Here is a 21,996-nt window from a genome sequence, read left to right on the forward strand (position 1 = left end):
GGGTCTACCAGCCCCATATCCTTGGTGAGGGTTGGGGGGGAAGCAGGACACAGTTTGGGGTCTGCTGCTGCTGCTGGGTTTGCTGTCCTGGCCCCGGCTGTGGGCTACGGCGAGTCCTGCAGCATCCCTGGGATCCCACCCCCAGCCTCCTCATTGCCCGCACTGGGTTTTCTCAGCAGCACCATCCAGTGGAGACGCCCCCAAGGCCGAGGGGACAGCAAAGAAAGAGACCTGTCTGGGAGCTGTGTGAGGACAGAGGTGTTGGGGCAGTGCCAGCAAATCCCGCAGTGGCTGCGGGTGCGTGGGAAGCACGTGCCAGGGCCCGTCCCCGCGGTGCAGCACCGCGTGTGCTGCTGGACAGGGCTCCTAAAGGGGGTAAAACCCTTCTGGGGAGGAGAGTGTGGGGGGTGATTCCCCTGGGGGAGAGCAGGGAGATGGGCTCAGCCAGGGGGCTCAAGGGAAGCCCCAGCCCTCGGGGGCCACCAGTTTGCACAAGGGGGATTTTGCTCTCCTTATCCCCCCAACTGTCCTGCAGCAGCCACTGAGGGGCCTCCACTCCTGTGGGGCCTGAGGGGTCGCAGAGGGTGGGGGCCCTGCAAGCCCATCCCCTCCCAGCCTGCTCAGACCAACACAAGGGCAGCATTTGCCCACCTCCTGCTTGTCCCCTCCAAGGATTTGTGTGTGTGAGGTGCCCATCTGTGTGTGTGAGGCATCCCCACGCTTTGGGCATCTCCAAGTGCCGTCTCACAATCCAGGCCTATGCCACAAGCAGTCTTTTCAGTTGTGTCAGAAAAATCCTCTGGTGTTTCCCAAACTAATGTCCAGGCAAATGTGAAAAGGAACTTCAAAAAGATGACAGCGAGAACTCAGGAACTTCCTCCCCTTCTCTTGGAGAAGAAGAGGGGCTTTCACAGCTCTGCAGCAGCCTCAAGTGAAAACAGACCTCTGCCACTGAGAAACCAGCCATATGGCAGTTCTGATGGTGCCTTTCATCAGTCACTCCAGTCACACAGCTCTGCAGTGCCTTTGCTTCACAGAGCTGATGCTGCCTTTCTTGTTCCTCAGCGAGCTGGTTGACTTCTATCAGTAGGCTTCTCTATTCCCTTGTTTGCATCTCTCGCTCTCCAGTATCTCCTTTTCCTGTCAGAGGTCAGGGGACTCCTTCTCCCCTCAGATGTTCTCCATCACCCTTGTTTCCGTTTCACAGTGTGCTGCTTCGCATGTCTTGTTTGCCTGGAAAACTATTGGAATGAATCAATCCTGTATCTCGTCATTAGCTCTTGTCAGACTCCAGTGGGCGGCTTCAGCACTGCAGTACAGTAGCATGACAAAGTAGGGCTCAAAAGCTCCTGTTTGGCAGGGACTGACATTAGATCCACCTCGGTGCTGGAGTTACTTGTTGCAGCAAATACCTTTGGCAGCTGCAGCTTCACAGCTGAACATCTGCATTGAACTAGCCATCTGGAATATCATCTGGAATGTATCTGGAACAGAATCTGTTGTTTCAGAAGAAGTGGATTTGGTAAGTCTCAGGAACAAAAGGACTTTGCAAACAGCCAGTAGCAGTGCTCTGCCTTCCCTCAGGCACGAGCCAACTGCACAGTTTTTATCCAGTGGCTTCATTTTCAGCTGGCTCACTTTCAGTGGCTTATTTCTACAGATGCCCCTGCCCCAGAAATGACAAATTCTGCTTAGAAAAAACCCTTTTTCTGACTTGAACTGGAGAAGACACTTGGCGTGAACTTATTAGAGCTGGGCACAGAGGAACCTGCTGAGGGACACCAAGGGCAAGGGCAGAGTCCTGCAGCTGGGGAGGAACAAGCCCAGCACCAGCACAGGCTGGGGGGGACCTGCTGGAGAGCAGCTCCAGGAGAGGGACCTGGCAGTGCTGCTGGGCAGCAAAGAACCATGAGCAGCAACATGGGCTCGTGGGCAAGAAGCCAATGGCAGCCTGGGGGCAGCAAGCAGAGTGTGGGCAGCAGGGCCAGGGAGGTTGTGCTGCACTTGATACATTCCTTTGTCATCTTTTCCTTTATTCTTGCTTTACCTCATCCCCCTCTGACACATGGGTTGTCTTTTTTTTGGGGAGGAGAAGTGACTGATATCAACACCCCGCTGCCATCCCTCTTCTTCTTTTTAAAGCAGAGGTCAAAACGCAGAAAGTGACTCTGCTCTGCCTGGCTGGTTTGGGTTTGGGAGTCCTGCTGGCAAAAAGCATCACCTCCAGCAGAGTCATGAGTATCAAGCCATTTCTCTTCTGAGGTAGGACACATCTCATTCAGTCCCTGGGAACATGTGGGGCAAGTGATCATCTGTTCCCGTTGCCCCTGGATGAGTTACTGGGCACCTCATCCCCAAATTGCACCTCCTCCCCAAATTGCCTTTGCATCAGGCCGGTGCAGAGAGCCTCAGGCACTGAATTGGGTCGTTTCGGTGCATGTCGCCATAGACACATTCTGCAGTTATTTCTGCCACCACACACCCAGGAGAAACAAGTCGTGGCGTGCAGCGTCTCGGGTTGGCTGCTGGTGCCTCCCTGGGAGCCCCACAGCACGTTACAACTTGGCAGTGGGGCTGCATTTCTATCCAGAGCCACACAACTGTTTTTACAAGAGCGGGGCGTGCGCCACAGCAGGAATCCCACATGGCCCTGGGCAGCTGTGGCTGAACGTGCCCACAAAGCACCTGAACAGACGCTGACTGAACGAGAGAGGGACCACGGGGCATCTGCCTTCTGAGTGAGTGTGCAACCCACATCCGTGTTCAGTGTTTCCAACGGGGATCGGGCAGCTCTGACACACGTGCAGCGTCATTTTGGGGCTTCTCCTGCGTCCCAGACTCAGCCTTTGGTCCATGCCCGAGACTCGGCTGTGGGGCCGTGGGAAGGAGCCTTGCGTTGAGTCCCCTGGGGCTGGGGATGTGCTGGTGCCTGCACGGGATCTGGACCTCAGTGTGATCCTGCGCTGTCCGTGCGGCCGCTTCTGAGCAGCGAGAGCGTGACGCTGAGCAGAGCAACGCCAGAGAGGTTGACAGGAATGGGATTTGGGTGCTTACAGGAACGCTGTGATGGGTGACAACAGGAGGACGGGCAGTCACCCAGCCCCAACAGAACGCCTGGGTCACTTGAGCAGATGGCACAGGACGAGATCCACTCGGTCTCAGTACAGCTGCACCTACTGACAGTTTCTCTGGCTATTGGGACTGCTCAAGCTTTAGCAACGCTTCAAGATGAGGATGCTGGCTTGCAAAATGCAGCAGCAGTACTTCAGCAGCACTCACTGGATGGTTACCCGATGCAGGCTCCATCAGACACGCTCCTTTGCAGAACAGAGCCTCCGCAGATTGTTTGTGGCTGGCACAAGGACGGGGCTGTGAGGGCTGTGAAGGCACGTGGTGTGTGAATTTGAGTCAGCGCTCAGAGTCAATCCACAAGAGCCTGCAGGATCTGAAGGATCTGCCCCCGCTGAGGGGACAAGATCACTGCGCACCCAGTATGGATGATGCTTGATTCCAACTCATTGTTTACACCATGTGCTTTTATCTGCTGACACAAGTCATCCTTTCACTCCACCCCATGCCCACCTCTTCTGTAGCCTCCACCTCTGGCATTACAACCCGAGATCTTCCAGGTGCCTGCAACAGTCTTGAGGGGAAAAGTGGGGTTTGAGTACATTTCTGAGAAAGAAAAGTGGCATTTGGGTGGAGTTTTGAGGGCAAAGATGAGGTTTTGGGGCATTTCTGAGGGAAAAGGTGGGATTTGGGTGGTGTTTTGAGGGAAAAAGCAGGGTTTTGTTAAATTTCTGAGAGCAAAAGTGGGGTTTAGGTGGAGTTTGGATGGAAAAAGTGAGGTTTTGGAGTAGTTCTGAGGGGAAAAGAGGGACTTTGGGGAAGATGTGAGGAGAAAAGGGGTTTTGTGTGAGTTTTGAAGGACCAAGTGGGGTTTTGGGGGAGTTCTGAGGGATCAAAAGAGGTTTTGGGGTAATTGTGAGGGAAAGCAATTGGGATTTGGGTGTAGTTTTGAGGGGAAAAGTGGGGTTTTGGAGCAATTCTGAGGGGCAAAGTGGTGTTTTGGTTTATTTCTGAAAGGAGAAGTGGGGTTTTGTTGGAGTTTTGGGAGAAAAAGTGGGGCTTTGGTGCAGTTTTGCAGGGGAAAGCTGGGATTGAGTACATTTGCGAGGGCAAAGAGTGGTGGAGTTGTGGGCTAAAAGGGGGTTTTGTTTCAATTCTGAGAGCAAAAGTGTGGGTTTGTGTGGAGTTTGCAAGGAAAAAGTGTGTTTTTGTTGGGGTTTTGAGGGGAAAAGTGAGGGTTTAGGGGAGTTCTGAGAGATAAAATTTGGTTGGGGGCAATTCGGAAGTCAAGTGAGGTTTGGGTGGCGTTTTGAGTGGAAAAATGGGTTTTTGGAGAACTTAGGTGGCAAAAAGTGGGGTTTTGGTAGAGTTTTGAGAAGAAAAGTAGGATTTGGGGGGGTGTTTGGAGGGATAAAATAAGGTTTTGGCGCATTGTGAGAGCAAAAGTGTGGTTTCAGTGGAGTTGTGAGGGATGAAAGGAGGTTTTTGGGCATGTCTGAGGGGAAAAGTGGGGGTTTTGGTGGTTTTCTGAGGCGGAAAAAGTGGGGTTTTGAGAGTATTTCTGTGGGGAAAAGTGTTTGATTTGGTAGAGTTTTGAGAGGAAAAGCGAGCTTTTGGGGTAATCCTGAGGGGAAAGTGTGAGGTCTGGGTGGAGTTGTGAGAAAAAAAGGAAGGTTTTGGTAACTATCTGAGGTCCAAAGTGGGGGTTTGGGTGGAGGTTTGAAGGAACAAGTTGTTTTCTGTTGGGATTTAGAGGGGAAAAGTGCGGGTTTGTGGGAGTTGTGAGGGATAACATGAGGTGTGGGGGCAAATCTGAGGGGAAAGGTGAGGTTTGGGTGGCATTTTACAGGAAAACAGTTGGGATTTGGATGGAATTTGATAGAGGAAAAGCGGTGTTTTTGAGCAGTTCTGAGGGAAAAGTAGAGTTTTTGTTTATTTCTGAGAGCAAAAGTGAGGTTTTGTTGGAGTTTTAGGAGAAAAAGTGGGTTTTGGTGCATCTTTGCAGGGAAAAGTGTAGTTTGGAAGAGTTTTGAGAGGAAAAGTGGGGATGGAGTAGATTTCTGAGGGCCAAAAGCAGTGGAGGTGTGGGATAAAATGAGGTTTTGGTGCAATTCTGAGGGGAAAAGGTGGGATTTGGGTGGAGTTCTGAGGGAAAAAGTGAGGTTTTGGTAAATTTTTAAAGGGAAAAAGTGGAGTTTGGGTGGATTTTTGAAAAAAACCAAATGTTTTGGTGGGGTTTTGAGGGGAAAAGTGGGGTTTTGTGGAAATTCTGAGGGTAAAAGTGGAGTTTGGGTGGTGTTTTGAGGGGGAAAATGGGGTTTTGGTGGAGTTTTGAGGGGAAAAAGTGGGGTTTGGTAGAGGTTCGAGGGGAAAGGTGCAGTTTTGGGGAACTTCTGGGGGAAGAAGCGGGGTTTTGGTGCAGTTTTGAGGGAAACAGTGGTGTTTTGGTGGAGTTCTGAGTGAAAAAGCGAGGTTTTGGAGGTCTTTTCAGAGGAAAAGTGGGTTTTAGGTGCTATTCTGAGGGAAAAAGTGGGATTTTTGGGAGCTGCTGGGTAAAAAAGTGCCATCTTGAGGGAAAAAGTGGAGTTTTGGAAGCGTTTTGAGGGGAAAAAGTGGGGTTTGGGTGGATTTTGAATGCAAAAAACGGGGGAGTTGGTTGGGTTTTGACGGGAAAAATGGGGTTTGGGGGAGTTCTGAGGGATAAAATGAGGTCTTGGTGCAGTTCTGAGAGGAAAAAAAAGGATTTTGGAGGAGTTTTGAGGCTGTAAACTGGGGTTTGAGTACATTTCTGAGAAAGAAAAGTGGCATTTGGGTGGAGTTTTGAGGGCAAAGATGAGGTTTTGGGGCATTTCTGAGGGAAAAGGTGGGATTTGGGTGGTGTTTTGAGGGAAAAAGCAGGGTTTTGTTAAATTTCTGAGAGCAAAAGTGGGGTTTAGGTGGAGTTTGGAGGGGAAAAGTGAGGTTTTGGAGTAGTTCTGAGGGGAAAAGAGGGCCTTTGGGGAAGATGTGAGGAGAAAAGGGTTTTTGTGTGAGTTTTGAAGGACCAAGTGGGGTGTTGGGGGAGCTCTGAGGGATCAAAAGAGGTTTTGGGGTAATTGTGAGGGAAAGCAATTGGGATTTGGGTGTAGTTTTGAGAGGAAAAGTGGGGTTTTGAAGCAATTCTGAGGGGCATAGTGGGTTTTTTGGGCATGTCTGAGGGGAAAAGTGGGGGTTTTGGTGTTTTTCTGAGGCGGCAAAAGTGGGGTTTTGAGGGTATTTCTGTGGGGAAAAGTGTTTGATTTGGTAGAGTTTTGAGAGGAAAAGTGAGCTTTTGGGGAAATCCTGAGGGGAAAGTGTGAGGTCTGGGTGGAGTTGTGAGGAAAAAAAGGAAGATTTTGGTAACTATCTGAGGTCCAAAGTGGGGGTTTGGGTGGAGGTTTGAAGGAACAAGTTGTTTTCTGTTGGGATTTAGAGGGGAAATGTGAGGGTTTGTGGGAGTTGTGAGGGATAACATGAGGTGTGGGGGCAAATCTGAGGGGAAAAGTGAGGTTTGGGTGGCATTTTACAGGAAAACAGTTGGGATTTGGGTGGAATTTGATAGAGAAAAAGCGGTGTTTTTGAGCAATTCTGAGGGAAAAAGTAGAGTTTTTGTTTATTTGTGTTCTGGTTTAGCAAGGAGCAGCTTTTGGCTTAGTAACAGGGGGAGCGGGTTGCAGTGAAGACCCGAGAAAGTGTTTGCGGACTCTCCCCCGACTCCTGGGTTCACACCCACCTCCGCCCGGCTGGGCCAATCTGGCGCCTCTGCCAGCACTATTTAGGGGACGGGAATTTGAAATGCGAGGCAGGAGGTGTAAGAGTGACACGAGGTGGAGGCGACCACGCGGACCCTTCAGCCAGAGAAGGAGGAAGGAAGGAGAAGCAACAGACCAGAGACTCCTCTGCAAGCCGTGGCGAGAATGCAGCTGTGCCCCTGCAGCCTCTGGAGATCCATGGCAGGACCGAGAGTTCCCAGCAGCTCCGTGTGAGTGAGCCCGGACGGGAGAGGGACTGTGTGGGGAGGGGCCATGGCCCAGGCCGTGCTGGAGAGCCTGCACGCCGCAGAGCAGCCCCACACGAGAGGCAGAGACGAGCTGCAGCCTTTGGAGTCAGTGGGCATCGGAGCAGCCCGTGCAGGGCTGCCATGCGTGTGAGTTACCCCACGGACTCGCAGGGAGGACTGGTGTGGAGTTCACCCGTCCTGAGGAGGGACAAACGGCAGAAGCTATCGGGAACAGACTGACTGAAACCCCCACTGCCTGCCCCCCCGAACCGTTCAGGGGGGGACAAGGTAAAAACCCCGGGATCAGGGCTCTGAGCCCGGGAAGAGGGGAGGGGTGGCAAGAAGGTGTTCTTCAAAAGGCTGGTTGGACTCTTCATTGATGTATTGCTCTGTGTTGTTTCATTTTGGTTATGTTTTGGGTTTTTGGGGGTATGTTTTAGTTGATGTTGCATCAAACTGTTTCTCTGTTTTCTTCCCCAAACCGAGTGGCCTGGTCTGCTTTGTCCTGAACCTTAAGCAGCAATTAAGCTCTCCCTGCCCTTGAGCAATTCTCAGCCTCTTCCATACTGGAGGCTAATCGTGGTCTTTGTTCCCTGATGGGCCTAAACCAGGACAATTTCTGAGAAGAAAAGTGAGGTTTTGTTGGAGTTTTAGGAGAAAAAGTGGGTTTTGGTGCAGCTTTCAAGGGAAAAGTGTAGTTTGGAAGAGTTTTGAGGGGAAAAGTGGGGATGGAGTACATTTCTGAGGGCCAAAAGCTGTGGAGTTGTGGGATAAAATGAGGTTTTGGTGCAATTCTGAGGGGAAAAGGTGGGATTTGGGTGGAGTTCTGAGGGAAAAAGTGGGGTTTTGGTAAATTTTTAAAGGGAAAAAGTGGAGTTTGGGTGGATTTTTGAAAAAAAACAAATGTTTTGGTGGGGTTTTGAGGGGAAAAGTGGGGTTTTGTGGAAATTCTGAGGGTAAAAGTGGAGTTTGGGTGGTGTTTTGAGGGGGGAAAATGGGGTTTTGGTGGAGTTTTGAGGGGAAAAAGTGGGGTTTGGTAGAGTCTTGAGGGGAAAGGTTCAGTTTTGGGGAACTTCTGGGGGAAGAAGCGTGGTTTTGGTGCAGTTTTGAGGGAAATAGTGGTGTTTTGGTGGAGTTCTGAGTGAAAAAGTGAGGTTTTGGAGGTCTTTTCAGAGGAAAAGTGGGTTTTGGGTGCTATTCCGAGGGAAAAAGTGGGATTTTTGGGAACTGCTGGGTAAAAAAGTGCCATCTTGAGGGAAAAAGTGAAGTTTTGGAAGCGTTTTGAGGGGAAAAAGTGGGCTTGGGGGAGTTGTGAGGGATAAAATGAGGTTTTGGTGCAATTCTGAGAGAAAAACAAGGATTTTGGAGGAGTTTTGAGGCTGTAAAGTGGGGTTTGAGTACATTTCTGAGAAAGAAAAGTGGCATTTGGGTGGAGTTTTGAGGGCAAAGATGAGGTTTTGGGGCATTTCTGAGGGAAAAGGTGGGATTTGGGTGGTGTTTTGAGGGAAAAAGCAGGGTTTTGGTAAATTTCTGAGAGCAAAAGTGGGGTTTAGGTGGAGTTTGGATGGAAAAAGTGAGGTTTTGGAGTAATTCTGAGGGGAAAAGAGGGCCTTTGGGGAAGATGTGAGGAGAAAAGGGGTTTTGTGTGAGTTTTGAAGGACCAAGTGGGGTTTTGGGGGAGTTCTGAGGGATCAAAAGAGGTTTTGGGGTAATTGTGAGGGAAAGCAATTGGGATTTGGGTGTAGTTTTGAGAGGAAAAGTGGGGTTTTGGAGCAATTCTGAGGGGCATAGTGGGGTTTTGGTTTATTTCTGAGCGGAGAAGTGGAGTTCTGTTGGAGTTTTGGGAGAAAAAGTGGGGCTTTGGTGCAGTTTTGCAGGGGAAAGCTGGGATTGAGTACATTTGCGAGGGCAAAGAGCGGTGGAGTTGTGGGCTAAAAAGGGGTTTTGTTTCAATTCTGAGAGCAAAAGTGTGGGTTTGTGTGGAGTTTGCAAGGAAAAAGTGTGTTTTTGTTGGGGTTTTGAGGGGAAAAGTGAGGGTTTAGGGGAGTTCTGAGAGATAAAATGAGGTTGGGGGCAATTCTGAAGTCAAGTGAGGTTTGGGTGGCGTTTTGAGTGGGAAAATGGGTTTTTGGGGAACTTAGGTGGCAAAAAGTGGGGTTTTGGTAGAGTTTTGAGAAGTAGGGTTTGGGGGGTGTTTGGAGGGATAAAATAAGGTTTTGGCTCAATTCTGAGAGAAAAAGGGTGGTTTCAGTGGAGTTGTGAGGGATGAAAGGAGGTTTTTGGGCATGTCTGAGGGGAAAAGTGGGGGTTTTGGTGGTTTTCTGAGGCGGCAAAAGTAGGGTTTTGAGGGTATTTCTGCGGGGAAAAGTGTTTGATTTGGTAGAGTTTTGAGAGGAAAAGTGAGCTTTTGGGGAAATCCTGAGGGGAAAGTGTGAGGTCTGGGTGGAGTTGTGAGGAAAAAAAGGAAGGTTTTGGTAACTATCTGAGGTCCAAAGTGGGGGTTTGGGTGGAGGTTTGAAGGAACAAGTTGTTTTCTGTTGGGATTTAGAGGGGAAAAGTGAGGGTTTGTGGGAGTTGTGAGGGATAACATGAGGTGTGGGGGCAAATCTGAGGGGAAAGGTGAGGTTTGGGTGGCATTTTACAGGAAAACAGTTGGGATTTGGGTGGAATTTGATAGAGGAAAAGCGGTGTTTTTGAGCAATTCTGAGGGAAAAAGTAGAGCTTTTGTTTATTTCTGAGAGCAAAAGTGAGGTTTTGTTGGAGTTTTAGGAGAAAAAGTGGGTTTTGGTGCAGCTTTCAAGGGAAAAGTGTAGTTTGGAAGAGTTTTGAGAGGAAAAGTGGGGATGGAGTAGATTTCTGAGGGCCAAAAGCCGTGGAGTTGTGGGATAAAATGAGGCTTTGGTGCAATTCTGAGGGGAAAAGGTGGGATTTGGGTGGAGTTTTGAGGGGAAAAGTGGGGTTTGGGTGAATTTGTGGAAAAACAAGTGTTTTGGTGGTGTTTTGAGGGGAAAAAGTGGTGTTTTGGTGGAGTTCTGAATGAAAAAGTGAGGTTTTGGAGGTATTTTCAGAGGAAAAGTGGGTTTTGGGTGCTATTCTGAGGGAAAAAGTGGGATTTTTGGGAACTGCTGGGTAAAAAAGTGCCATCTCGAGGGGAAAAGTGGAGTTTTGGAAGCGTTTTGAGGGGAAAAAGTGGGGTTTGGGTGAGTTCTGAGGGATAAAATGAGGTTTTGGTGCAATTCTGAGAGAAAAACAAGGATTTTGGAGGAGTTTTGATGCAAATTGCCTTTGCATCAGGCCAGTGCAGAGAGCCTCAGGTTCCATCAGAAATCATCTGCTGGTTGTTTCAAGTGCAGAGCACAGAGTCTGGATAAATGTCCAGCAAGAACTGTAAAGGGAGAATCCCAGGCAACAGATGTGAAAAGGGGGGTGGAAAAGGGAGGGAGAATTCTCAAGTCCAGGTGGCCAAAATGTCAAACCAAACCCAAAGTAAAGTCCCCAGGAGATCAACAGAAACTTGTCACCACTGCAGTGAGAGGGAGACTTTTAAAACACCCATTGTTTGCTCTTCCAGATGCTGGGTTAGTGAGGAAACACTGGGCTGGAGAAGAGCAGGAAAGAACAGGCAGCTGCGTCATTGAAACACCATCACTCAGTTTTGCTACTACCCAGACGACAGCCAAAGTATGTGCTGTAGAAGATACCACATCTGATGTTTTCCTTTATGTGACAATAAAAGGTGAAAAGGTAAGATATTTTTCTCTCTACAAACCTCTTTGTGCACTGTGCTGTAGAAGTTATAACTTTGTGACAAATTTAAGACCGAAAAGTGTTATTTGCAAGTGAATTTTGTAATTTGCCATATACAGTAGAAGTGCAATCATTAACTTACTAGAAGATTTATTTTCTAAATCTGTTGTTTGTGAACTTTGGAATGAATTCTGTGAGGTGGAAACTTGTGAACCGCTTTGGAAGGTATTGACAAGCAAATGAAGTCCCCCAAGTACTTCAGATGAACAACTATGTGAATTTACTGTACTCTTGTCCTTCTTTGTGATACACTTAAAGATATTTCAAGAAGGCAGTTGCATGGTGTTATGAAAATAAATACAAGTTCATATGTGCATAAGGCTGAATTCCCAAACAGTTGGGAGAAAGGAAGAAAGCTCGTTGCACTTACCAAAGTGCGTAACTCCTGCTAAATCTCTGCTGCAGCTACTGTCAGACTTAAGCAGCTGCCTAGTAGACGAAAATAAATGTGTTTGAAAACTGCTGTCATTTGGAGTATTTTACCAAGACTTTTAACATTAGAGCTGTGGTCTTCACTGTATTGAATTTTAGGCAAAAGCATGAAACTGGTAAGTAACACCTGTTTGGAGAACATAGAGGAAGATATGACCAACTTTCCTGCCCTGGAATGAGTACTCTTCAGAAAGCATTTGTACATACTGCATATGTCTTCCTGTTGTCTCCAGCTTCAAATAAATTCCAAAGCAGTATGTGATGGTGACTTGCTTGTTGATTCTGGTCAGTCAAAGACTTGGGTTTTTTAGGTATGCATTAATGATGATCTCGTCTTAAGCAGCTTTGCTCATTTTGAGCAAGCTGAAGAGAATGCAGTGAGTTCAGCAGATTATCAGGAGACCCAAACATCATTAAATCTTGACTCTCTTCCAATGAAAGTTGTTAATCCTGCACTTGATTTGAGGACAGTGCTGCTCCAGCAGAAGGTATCAACAGATCCTGAAACAAGTGGGAACCGTGTGTGTTGGCAGCAATCATTCATGCAGTGCATCATTTGTCTTTACCTGGATATATTGACCTACTGTATCAGTTGGAATCCAACAAGTGGAACAAAAGATATCCTAACAAACACTGCCTATGTATCAGACTTTACAAAGAGCAATCAAATCAGCAGATGCAGGAATATTCTAAATCATTTTGTACTTGATAAGACAAAGGGTGAGTTGCAGGGTCATTTGTTGATATGCTGAAAAGCATTAGATACTGTTGAAATAACTTGTAGCATTGATCAGTGATACCTTACTGTTTGATTTGAGTTTAGAGGGATTTCTCTACACAGAGGTAACTTGAATGTTTTCTGTGAGTTGTCTTGTTTAAAACAGACTTGAATCACTATAAATATCCTCTGTCCTTGTTCCCTCGGTTCATTTGCATATCTTAATGTAAATACAACTGTCTTTTGGTTGTTCTTTTTGCCATTAGAAAATGAGACAAGCAGAGAAAGAAGTCAGTTGCAACCAACTGTAAAAACACTGGCCTTTCATAGATTCAGATAATCACAAACGTGTTTCTGCATCTTTTAAAATTGTCTTTCTAGATCTTGCTGTATCTGGTTCTGTTCTTGAAAAGACACGACAAAGCTCCAACACAGATGACAGTGAAACTACCACATCTGTAAGTGTTAGATTTTCTATTCAAATGTCAGAATGAATTAAGTGAAGCATCTGTAAGGCAGATTAGGAATACTGTAGTCAGCTATCACGTCCTTTTCTGTAACAAATCTGGGACTAACTCTTGATCTAGTTAAAAGAGAACATTGTCCTTCAAGTTTGTGGTTCTGCTGGTTTTGGTTTTTTAGATTGCAACGATGGACTTTGAACAGGTTGTGTCTCCTTTTGTACTCACTTGCTCTAGTGCTGTGAAGATGTGTAGTGGTTTTGTGTGGCCAGCTTTTGGTAGTTGATGGGGGAATACAGGGGAAGATTCTTCAAAGAGCTGCCAGAAGCTATAGCTTGAGCTGTGAACATGAACTGATTCTCCTGTGTGGTTGATGTTCTTGTTGCATGCTTGATTCTTAATGAAGAAAATTCTGTTAGGTAAGAAAACCACCTTGAGCTCAGTAATCTTTTTTTTCTAAAATGTTGCTCTTAAACAGTATTTTACTGCCAGAAAAGGGTTTGTCTTTTCTTGATAGATTGTCAAAACAATCCCAGGATTGCCTTTCAAGGAAAATCCAGCAGTTCACACAGACAGGTATGGTACAGTATGTTACATATTTGAACCAATTGTGTAGCCAGATAATTAGGAGCTGTAGTATGTTTCCAGTTACTCTTCTTAGACAGCTAAAAGTGCAGAGGGTAAGACAAGATGTGTGCACATGGTATTGGGGAAGGAGGCCATTAGAAGCTGCTGATACTTATCCAGACCACAGTAAAAATAGCAATTCTTTCTAAACAAGGCTGTGATGAGGCAGTACGTTTCTGCACACTCAGCGTATTCAGTTGCCTTCTTTTATTCTTAGTGTGATTGATAAAGTTTTCCAGCTGAATGAAATCTGACTGAGTTGACTTGTGCAAGGCTTTTATTATGCTGCAGATCACTTGCTGCATATGTAAACAACCTGAGGGGTGTTTTTAATTCAAGTTTTAACTGTTGCAAAGATACATTGTTTCATGGTTTTGCAACTTTAAGAAACCTTTTTCCTGCAGTCCCATCTGATTTTCTTCTGAAGTTGAGGAACCCACCAATTGTCTTGGTTAAAAAAACCTTTGGGTTATTTTCAGATACCTGAAAACTAATAGTAAATTTTACATCCAAAATGGTCCTTTTTGATTTCTTCTGTCATATTTGAGGGTTTTTGTTGGCACAGGTAATACATCAGAGATATTTTGTAGGTGAACTGTTTCGTGCCATTTAGAAATATTGGTGATATTTATCGATTACACTTTCCTTTTGCATTTCCATTGAATTTAATATTTGTATATTTCTCAGGCTTCAGCAGTGCTTAAATTCTGATCCTTTGAACACACATGGAACTGAAAATGAGCAACAGGTAATTCCAGGATATAACTTCCATTTAACCTCTGCAAACGTGTGTCATATATGTGGAAGGTGTGGGTAGTGTTGAGGCTACAAGAGTGGTCATTGTGGAGGGACTCTGTGGAGGGACATCAGGGACTCAATCCAGCCACATCAGCAACAAGACCAGACCAAAGGTCAGCAAGCCAGCAAAGTTGGTGGTGCCTCTGTGAAAATATGAAGGGAAAAAAAAAATGCAGGGGAAGAGACAAAAAGAAAAAAAGCAAGAAACAGAGGCAATGGCCAAGTCAGGGGACAGTAGGAGTCTCAGCTCTGTTCTGTGTGACGTGTGTGTGAGTTGTACTTCATTTGTGTTTACATTTCTTTGGCTAATTCTTCTCAAAAAAACCAGTTTTTAAGTTGGATGTAAGCTCAAACCCATTTACTAAGTATTGCCTTTGTCATCTATTTCATATGGTTTCAGAGTTTTCAAAATCTTGAAGAAGGAAACTTTGTCTTTCTTGGCAAGAAAATGAAGCCACCATCAATTCTGGAAACAGCACCACTTCTTGAAGATCTGGAAAGGGTAATGCTAATGTAATACATTACATTTAGTATTTTTAAGACTAGTATCAGACCTTAACTTTCAGATACTAAATACTATAGTAGCTAATTTTGATTGAGGAATGTGTAGGAGGTTGTTCATACGGTTGAGTAAATTATGCTTCAGAGAGACTGTAGAATTGTACAGTTTCATCTGATCTATCAACCACTGCTACAAATGATGGCATTTGAGTTAGATGTAAGAATTTAACTCCTCATCCCAGAAGAACTCTTATCATATTGTGTGTTAAGGAAATGTATTATGCAGTGGGTCAAAGGCTTTTAAATTGCTCAGTGCTTTGTGTTGCCTTGTTGGTGTTTCAAGCACACGATTTTCAGGTAGAACTCTTTATTTCTCTTTCTGTAGGAACTTACTTGGAAAAAATGTTTAGGCCCTAACTCCACTGAATCTTACTGTTGGCCACCAATAGCTCAAGGATGTGATGTAGTTGCCATCTCATATCAGGGAAATAATCCTTTCTTGTATATTCCACCAATTCTTACACTTTTGCAGTCGAGCAGTTGCTACAAAGCCTTGAGAAACAGGAGTGGAGGATGTATATATTAGAGTACTGCAGGTTTTGTGTTCTAAGGTGCAAATGTCAATGAATGATCCAAAAGGTAGTGCATGTTGAGAATGGGTGCATCTGATGTCATCTTAGAGTATCTTCATGATGCTTCCCAGGTTATTTAGGCCATCTGCTTAGACATTGACAGAGATGGACTGCATGAGTGTGGGAGTCTGTAACTTATTTATCAAGTAATATCTAACAAGTGGTTAATGTCATATCACTTTGATACTCGATGAAGCTTGATTTTTAAGGGGCTGTTACATAGTGAAATGGAAATGTCTGGTTTGATTTTTAAAACATTGTCATTCATTTTCTAATGCATTAGATCACAGAAACATAGACTTACTGAGGCTGTAAGGGACCACTGAAAATGGCTCACACAGCTCCAAGTAAGACAAGATGTTTCTGCTTCTATGAAACTTTTGGACCTTTCACCGTGTGTTGCTGCACATCCATTTGTCTCCAGCTTGGTGCAGGGTTCCTTGGGCCTGTACCATCTGCCTTTAAGAGGTGATATGTGTTAAAAGCTTCTGTTTGAAGCATTGAAAGGCCTGTTTTGCAGATTTTAGTTTTGCCCTAAATTCTGAAATAGTACAATGACTAAGATTCTAAACAGTTGTCTCATGCTCTACTGTAACTCTTTTGTACATACACACCTAGCCACTAGCACTTATCTTGTGTCCTGGGTGGAAGAAGGCACAACTTGTTTTTGAGCTACTGAAAACATACCAGAGATGCTCCAGACAGCTTCATCCAATGTTGTTAATACTTGGGCAGAACAAAGAAGCAGCTAAAAGTGTGAAAATCTGAGGAAGTAAGAATACTTCTGTCGTCTTAATGCCACTTGAATGCAATGTAGGCTGTCTTAGTTGTTTGTGACCAGAATGTTCAGAATGTTTTTGTGGTTGTTGATTGAGTGGCAGAACTACAAGTGAGTTTTCCAAAGACAGAGCTAGTAAAATGCTTGTTTGACTGCTCAGTGCCACACAGTGCAGAAATTAATTTGACCTAATATTTTGAGAAAGCTACTGTATATCCTGAGGTGTCTTCTCATGGAACTTCCAGTCAGTGTGGTGTAGAGCTGAAGAATTGTATAAAATGTTACAAGTATGATCTGAATTCTTCAATGACTCAAAACATAATCATTTGGGGATTGAGAATGTTGGGAAGTCTCTATGACCAGACATTCTGAGCATGACATGAAACTGGAAAAACATCACTTTTTGTGAAAAGTCTAGTGATTTGGCAGCACTGCAAATGTCCATGTTTTGGGGCTTTTTTTAAGACAATCTGAGGTAGTGCACTGTGCTTATGGAGTGTGAAACTTCTTCAGTGGTACTTCAGTGAGAAACTTCAACACTGACAAATCATCAAAAATCACACGTGTAAGAAAATACCGATGTGAGATTTTGATTGTGATGGGTTTTAATTTTGCTTCTGGAAGCTGTCAGAAGTTCACACCCTTTGTGAGAGTTGTATATTGTACATTATAAGTTTAACAGAAGATTTAGGATTTACCAATGTTCTTTGGCATATAACAATGCTTCGTGCTTCTTAAAAGAAGAAATACACAGTAAAGCATGTCTAGATTACATGAATTACCAGCCCTCTGGTTTGTATCCACCTTTAGGTTGTACAGCCTTGTATGGACAGTGAAAGAACCACTGTGTTACTCAAAATACTGGCTTTTACCCACAGTAATCTTCAGAAGGTGCTGACATTCACTAATTCAGGAGATGAGGCAGAAATGGTTCATCAAGTGAGCATCATTTGACACAGGTAAGTGGGGCTTTTAATTATTAAGATATAACAAACTAAAATATCTTGACTTGTAAGAATAAAGGAGGTTTGTGAATTTGTAATTTAACTACTTCTGCTAAAAATAGCCCAAACCCTGCCCTTCTGCCAGCTAGAAGAAAGGCTGACAGGAATGTCTGACACAGAATGCATTCATGATGACATTTTTATCTATGTTCTGTCTCATTTTGATAAATCCCAATATGGTTCCTCCCCACAGTTACAGCTGTGGATATTGGGTCCCTCCTTCGGGACACGGCCTGCTCTGGCCATAGTGATAAAGAAGGAAATCACTGCCCCTGGCTCGGGGCCAACAATGAAGTGAATCGCTGCCCCTGGACTGGGGCCAGCTTTAGCAAAATGAGTCTCTACTGCTGCTGTAGGGTCTTTAAAGAAATGCAAACAAACCTCAGCTTCCCCAGTTCTCTCCATAGAATGCAGGGGAGTCTCTGTTCCAGCACACCTCCTCCTCTCTTTCATCGCTGACCTTGGAGTCTGCATGATTGTTTCTCTCACTGTTCCTACTCCTTGCACCACCACCAGCCAGAAGAAGAAAGGGCAGAAGAAAGAAGAAAGGAGGAAGAAACCTCCTCTTCAGGCTTCTTGTTACAAAGTGATGGTGGAGGTGTCTCATTGGCTCAGCCCCAGCAGTGGGTCTGGCTCAGAGCTGGGGAGAGCTGCGAGCAGCTTCTTCCAGGAGCCACCTTTACAGCCCCTTCCCCCTCACCAGAAAAGGCTGTCATGGCAAACCATGACAAAGTGGTTTGGGAAGGACCTTTTTTCTTAATACTTAAATCAGTGGATGGAGGGATGGAAACAGCCACTGTTAAAGTGATGTCACACTTCACATGCTTCGAGTAGTACACTTACAAGTGTGTATAAACCGGGTGCTTAGCTTTAACAGATGAATGCATGCAGTCTTTGGAAGCTACAGATGCCACTTGTGTGACACATTTCAGTTTTCCTCTCCAAGAATCTTTGCTCATCGTGTACACAGCATGCCTGACAACTTCTGTAATGCGATAAAGGTTTGACAAACCGTTACCAGGTTAATAGTGCATTTGATCACAAAGTAGTGGATACACAGAAGCTGTTAAAAATACGTGTGTATTTGTTTTAGGATTCTTCTGTAGACCAAGAGATCACAAAGGCACAGTCAGTCGTTCTGTTAACAGAAAACAATGAGTGTGATGCACTTGGGATCCTCCGCTATTTGCAGCTGGCAGAAGCTGAAGTTCCCCCAGAACTGCCTGGTTTGACTGCCAAGGTGCTAAAAGATGAAGAATACCAGAGATTGTCAAGGCCACTGTGTACCCATCTTAAAACATTTGGGGCTTGCAGGTAAGGAATTGCCAAGCTTTCTTACCACCCATACTGGTGTAGGAAGGTGGTATATGCCTCAATCATGGCTGCTTCTGTTTTCTTGCTCAATTTTCCTGTTGGATACTTTCATGAAACCATTTTTTGCTCATGACTCTTTTTCTTGTGGTTACTTTTGCATCAGTTTCACTCTTCTTAGATACTGCTACGAAAATCAAAATACCAACATTTTCTGGAGACCAATCTCATGTAGCCTGACAGGATATCATAATTCATTATCACTCCTGCCCAAGTGTTCTTGAGGGAACTTCAGGCTCTGTTTTGATTAGTATTCTAGCCCATAATTGCCCAAGGCTTATGCTTTGCTCTCTCCTCTGTTGTCTTCTGTCCCTCCAGATTAGGTAAGTAGATGACTTCTCTGAGCTGTGTCTAACTGGATTCTAACAGGGCCTTGGATGAAGCCCTCAGATATACCTTCTAGTGTGGATGACCCTTGTTGCAAGTAACACAAAATTCAGTGTTAGTCTTTGTTTTATTCTGAAACTAGTTTCCTGGTGGATTTTGGTTTTGTTGTATAAACTTGTCCAACAAGAGCTTTTTGGCCACTTCTGTCTAATCTCCAGTCATTGGTGCTACTTGAAACAGAAATTGAATATTGAGGGCTGATGAAATGTTAGTGTGAAAAGATGTTGTAAGCCACATCAAAAATAGTTTACAAGTAAAAGGGCTTTGTTCTAAAACCAGTTTTTAAATATGTAGAAACAGAACAGTGTGTCTGGATCGTCATCAAGTTAATTTACAAACAGACGTGCCCCAGCATATCCCAGATACAGTGACACAAACACCTGGATATCTGATGGTAAGTTACAGTTATTGCTTTTTCCCTTGGTTTGGTGTACCAGGAACACATCTTAAATACCTCCTTAGCATATTACCTTCATGTTAATGTAGTACATATCCCACATCTCTTGGGTATTTGGGAGATTTTTAGCTTTTTTAGTTTCTCCGTTGCTTAGGTGTGTGTCAGATTTTCCCTTAATCTTTAGCTTGACCTAAAATTGTTTTGTAGGTGGTTCTGAGTTTACCTTAGGTTTTCTCCTGCATTGGAGCCTCATGTTCTATGGGAAGAGGGCATTTGTTCTGTTTATTCCTTTCCTCTATCTATTTAGAACATAAACCAAAATAGGCAAAGATTAAAGGTCCTGTAAATGTCATTATTTTTATAGCAGTGCAAACACAATCCTCTGGAGTGAAGAAACGTTGCAGTGGAAGATCATGCCTGTTTAACAAGAGTTAAAGGGAGGACTTTTCCTTCTCTGTCACGTTGATGCAGACTTCCTGAAAAATGAGTATATTCTGGCCTTGTCAATTGAACCAAATATTTTCTCTATTTGCACTGTCCATAGACATGGGATATAAATTCTCTCTTCTAGATGGAGCAGTTGCTTCCTACTAAGGTGTCATTGTGGTTTTGAAAACAGTTTTGATAGAATCCTGTTACATTCAGACTGCCATTTTTAGTAGTTAAATAGTCATGAAACCTTCCTGGTTACTGGTTTGACTTTGCTATAGTGGTTCTTCACATCTCAGTAACAGTTTGTATGTCAAAACTCCCTTCACTTGGCTTTTCAGTCCCGACTTTACTAGAGAGTCTTCCTGTACAGCAGTACTGTAGAGTCTGTCTCATCTCCACGTTGGATAATGATTGCTGAGGGCAGGTGTGTAGACACTGGTGCTTCCTTTCAAGGTTAGTACTTGGATCTGAGAACTGCTGGTGCTTTCCTTTTTGGATGAGCTGCTTACACTTTCTTCCTGTCCTGTCTTTAGCTAGAATTCAGGTGCGCTCAAGTCATGCAATCAATGGGTGTTCCCCATTCCCAAAAATCATAGGTTGTGAGAACAGAATATAAAAACTGGGTGGACTCCTTGGTGTCACTCCATTTCTGCCTAATAAATAATCTTTTGTTGGCAGCTGGTAGTTCAAACTCATTGGTAACCTATAGATATATATATACACATATAGATACAGTTTGAGTGCTTGAAACCTGGACAGATTTCATAATACTCCTGTTATAAACTTGTACTTCCCTTTTGTGCACTCAAGACAGCAGTTGTGGCCTCTTTCCTCATCTAGTTCTGCTTCTGCTGACTGCAGAGCCTGGATATATGTCTTACAAATCAGTTGTCAATTGGATAAGTGTTCACTGTCTCTTTTGTTTAGAACTCGGTATCATGTTGCTTTCCTTTAAGAATCTCTAGTTGCACTGTGAGAGTTTTAGGGTTTTAGTAAGTGGAAATTACCTTTCTGGTCTTCTTTTCTGTCTGGCCTCATACACTCATCTGTATCTCAGTACTTGTGCCTGGCATGAGCCTTTGGATGAAATGCACCCAGCATTTTGTGAATTGGTGTTCTTGATAGCTTATGTCAAGCATTTTCTGTGCAAAAAGAGGGAAGGCGTCACGCTTCCCCAGTCAGTTCTTCTAAATCTCATTGTAAGGTTGGAGACCACTTAAAATTAAGCTTGGATGATGTGAAATGCCTTAGTGGTTAGTAGCTTGACAGGTAATACTGTAGTTCACTAGTGTTCATTTAAGTGGAATACCACCAAGACCTAATAGATCTTGCTCTATAAACTTGTGTCCAGTCTGGACTGGGCTATGGACAGTTACCATTCATAAGGATTCATTCATTCAGGATTATTCCTAATCTTTGGAGTAATAAGAGGTCATCATCTTCTGAAATGCATGTGTACAGCAGTATTTGTCATCTCTTTAGGCTGGAAAGAGGTAGGTCATCTTCAATATGAAAACGTCTCATTAACTTAAGAAACCATCAGTTGTCTTTATAACGTATTTTATGCTTTCAGATTCTGCCTCTCCACGTTGTAAATGCAACAAACTACTTTGGTCGAAGAGTAGATCAGCAGAAGGACCAATATACAATTCTTGCTGAAGGAATTAATGGGTATTTTAAGGAACCTGGTAATAAGATTGCTGTTAAAAATGTGGAGAAGCTGGCATTTCATGGTTTATGTCAGAAAACAGTTGTTCACAGGTAAAAATGTGGATTTTTTTTGGTTTAAATTATTCATGTGCACTTTTTAATACAAAGTAGTTTAGAACTTTTACTGCTAAGTTAAAATTAACCCACCATGAAAAGTAGCAAAAAAATCTCTGCTGTACAAATTGTTTTTAAAAAGCTCTCCCATGCTGCCTGTGCTGAAGGGAAGCCAGAATGGCTCCACATACACACCACTGAACATTGTGCTGTGAAAGTTTAATCTTTTTTAGACACAAGTAGGTGAAGAAACTTTACAACTATAATAATTCTTTGTTTCCTCTCCAACTCTGAAGGGCTCAGGTGCTAGATAGTTTCCCCAAAAGAGAAGGAAAATATGTTCTGTAGTGTCAAAATTAACTATATAGATGAAGGCAGAACATGTCAAGTCCAAAGTTACCAGCTGCTTCCCTCACCTGCCAAGTTTCAGTGTCTGCCACCTCAGGCTGGGGAATTTGTAGAGTGACACCCATTGGTAATGAACTGGAGTGGAACCCAAAGGTAATATTTATCAGATTTTCAGTGGTATGTTCTTTTATTTCTGTGTGTTATTCTGTGTGTTATTTTCTGTAAGAAAGCAGTAATGAACTGCAAACTTAGTTTTCAAATTTAACTCCTCATTAGTATTAACAAGAAATATCTACTATTGGCCAGATTCTGAGAAGTCAACTTTCTTGTTTTGTTTTCCTGCAAAATCAAGTGAGATTTATGTGATTTTTTTTCTTCAATTCTTCTGAATTCAGCATCTTCTTCCAGAAAACGTTATTGCTGCTTTTGCATCTGTGGGGATTCAACGGGGG

At 44.2% G+C, this 21,996-nt stretch overlaps 1 long non-coding RNA gene across 1 annotated transcript; it reads left to right on the plus strand.

The window, feature by feature from the left end:
- Positions 1-12,429: 12,429 nt before the first annotated feature.
- LOC133627444 (uncharacterized) lies at positions 12,430-13,864 on the plus strand. Its single transcript, XR_009820199.1, has 3 exons — positions 12,430-12,502; positions 13,023-13,081; positions 13,820-13,864. It is a non-coding gene; the product is annotated as an uncharacterized LOC133627444 (long non-coding RNA).
- Positions 13,865-21,996: the final 8,132 nt, after the last annotated feature.

This window comes from Colius striatus, chromosome 21 (genome assembly GCF_028858725.1).
Source record: "Colius striatus isolate bColStr4 chromosome 21, bColStr4.1.hap1, whole genome shotgun sequence".
Taxonomy (NCBI): domain Eukaryota; kingdom Metazoa; phylum Chordata; class Aves; order Coliiformes; family Coliidae; genus Colius; species Colius striatus.